Below are 3004 nucleotides of genomic sequence, written 5' to 3'. Positions count from 1 at the left end.
AATAACGTTCTGAGAAGTGAATCCAAGTATATTTTGCATCATGTATTATGGCTACAAGTTTTCTTTTGTCATTTCAAATATTATTCATCCAGTGATTTGAACCTACATAATAAATAAGTATATAAATACCCACAAATTTAATAACATAACCAATTTAGCCTCGCAAATGCACGGGTCACCCCGCTAGTTTTACATATTTTGAACCACATATCAGCAAGGTCAATGTGGACATATGGACATATATTAAAGTTAAGTATCGGTTAGCTAGTTGCCGATCTACACACAAATGTCAGAACAATATAAATATATAAATATAAATATAAATATAAATATATAATCAATCTAGCTAGCCGGCAATCCTGCTAGTTTATGAGTATATAATAATTTCATCCAACTTTAAAATTCTTATAAGTATCTACTACATTTACACCCCAGATTATCTCCCTTGGCTAAACACCTGAGCATATCTTCAATTAATACACTACGAGACATATGTATACAAATAATTAGCTCTCCATCAAGTGAAACAAAATCATACGACAGAAATAACGGAGGTGTGTACAGCCGGCTAGAACTTGGAATACACCTTGGTGTCGAGCTTTGTATAGAACAAACGCTGGAACTCCTCGAGAATTGCAGCCTCTATGGACATGGACAGGCGCACGCTGCCATCCCCCTGCGCGCTGTTCATCATGAGCACGAAACCTCCGCGGTTTTGCTCGGCACGCAACATAGCGAACGGCTTTCCCCAGCTGAAATCCACATCGTACAAGGGCATGCCGAGCCAGCTGACCACACACAGGTCCGTCGCTGGCAGAACGCCGATAGCCGGGCGGTTGTCCCTCTCTGCCAGGTCGAGCTCGAGGTAGTCGACCGCCGAACGCACCAGCTCGTCGGTCACCCGGCCGAGAGTGTCTCTGATCCGGTGTGCGACCTGGGCTAGATTGCCTGAGACGACGTCCCATGTTTTGTCGGCGACACTTACTTGCAACATCGCGTTGCCGAAGTAGACGTCCGGGATCGATGGCGCAATGCCGCGTCGGAAGTTGGCCGGGAACTCTAGGCGCGTAGTGGAGTCTGGGGTAGCTGCCGGGCTAAGCACATGCACCGCCACATGTATGCGCTCACGGCGCTGAAGGCGCTCACGCCGCCGCCGCCACACATGTGCTTAAGAGCGGAAATTTGATCCTTGCGGAGGGTGAAAACCTCGTTGACAACGACAGGCCTTGGCGCCGGCGGCTGGGACAAGTTTGTTGTCTTGAGGCAGAATAGGGAGAGGGTGTCCGGATGAATAATGGTGGGTCGCGCGCGCACAAGAGGGTGCGGTCAAGGTAGGGGAGCTTCACCACATCCCGGTCGCCATCCCTGGAGAAGGCTGACCATGTCTGGAAGAAGTGAAACGCCGCAGTTCCGTCCATAGCGCCTTGGTGTGTTGCCGTCCCTAAGGCCACTCCACCACACTTGAAGAATGTTACCTGCATACATATATGGATTTGCATGTTGCACATATTACTTGCTTGTTGATACCATATGTAAGCATGTTTGTGCTATTGCAATATAATTGATTTGGTGAGAAGAAAGAAAAACAAAGGGCCTGCTTGGATTGAGGATACTTCTTTGTGTGCTTTAGCTCTTTCAGTGCCTACTTAAGAAAGAATCAAACCTGGGTGGCGCAGAGGATGTCGGATGAGTCATCCATGCGGGGAACAAACAACCTCCTTAGCTTTGGTGATGGCTTGAAGTCGCGGAAGTCATTGATGGTGAGACGAGAGTAGGCCACAAGAAAGAGCATGCCCTTACCATTGCAGTCAATCTCCAACCTGCCATGGGCACCCAGCCTAAGCCGGCCGGCCATGGGGTAGAAGGCCACAAGGGCCTTGCTCAACGCAGTCTTCAACCTAGCCACGTCAAAGAAGTGTTGGGTACTGGTTTCGTCGACACAAGGGCAGTAGAAGTGGATGAGTGGAGTGTAGCCTCTTCTGGCCAGCATGATGTCGAGTGGCGAGAGCCAGATCGCTTTTCTCGGCGTGTCTGCGGCCGGCTTTACAAAGCAGGATTCTACCACCCGCACCCCCTCCTCACTGGCGGCCATTCTTCCTCTTTCTTGCTCTCCTCCCCCGTTCTCTTTCTTTCTTCTAGTGCTACTCTGATAGAAATGGGCACCGAGCAGCAATGATTTAAAGACAAAGATGGCTCCCCATTGGCTGGATAAGTCACCGATCGACCTGGCATATTTTACTCACTACACCTTGCTAACCACCCTCGTCTCTTCTAGCTTTAAAATACAGATGATCAAACATCTTGCAAGTCTCTAAAAAAATGATAAAGTTTTCTTAATCATCATTAAGCTCTGGCCCCGTGTGAGTTCGAATGGTTGGCCCGTCCAAGTCTACACCTACTAATCTTAAAAGAAAGTAAGCATCTCCTTGGAGGCCAGCCTTTCAAATATTATACTCTCTCTGTCTCAAAATATAAGATAAAAAATGATCTTACATTTTGGGATGGAAGGGGTAGTTCATTATAGAGGCCAACAAGTTAACATGGCCAGAAAAGAGAAAGCAAAAAAAAAAGGTTCAGTTTGCAAATGGCCACGAACCTTTTTGTCCTTATCAATTGAACAGAGTAGAGAACTATTTTCACATTAAAGGATCAAACAAACAGACACACAGCTCTACAAAGCCTTCTGCTCCACAAAAGCCCCACTGACGAAGCGACGGACTGCCACTAGTTGAAATCCCCTTCCTTCTCAGTTCCTCAGTCCACAGAGAAACAAATGTAGAACCGGTGCGGACAGTTCATCACGGAAGAAAGAACAGACAACGAACTTTACCACTAGCTGAAATTAAGGGGCTGCTACCCTAAAAAGAAAGAAACAGACTGCTAGTTCCGGGCTTTAATTATTGGCTCCCGTTTCAATTTTGGATCTAGACACCATCACATGGCAAAGATAAATGAAAGTTCAAGACTCGAGATGCCACTTGATGGTTCTCATTTCAGTTGAACT

The 3004-nt window shown here is 46.8% G+C and overlaps 1 pseudogene; it reads right to left on the bottom strand.

The window, feature by feature from the left end:
- Window positions 1-568: 568 nt before the first annotated feature.
- Window positions 569-2092, bottom strand: LOC147956890 (putrescine hydroxycinnamoyltransferase 1-like; annotated as a pseudogene).
- Window positions 2093-3004: the final 912 nt, after the last annotated feature.

This window comes from Triticum urartu, chromosome 7A (assembly GCF_056163025.1).
Source record: "Triticum urartu cultivar PI428250 chromosome 7A, HENAU_Tu73, whole genome shotgun sequence".
Taxonomy (NCBI): Eukaryota; Viridiplantae; Streptophyta; class Magnoliopsida; order Poales; family Poaceae; genus Triticum; species Triticum urartu.
Note: the sequence above shows the minus strand (reverse complement) of the source record. Positions and strands in the feature narration are given on the sequence as shown.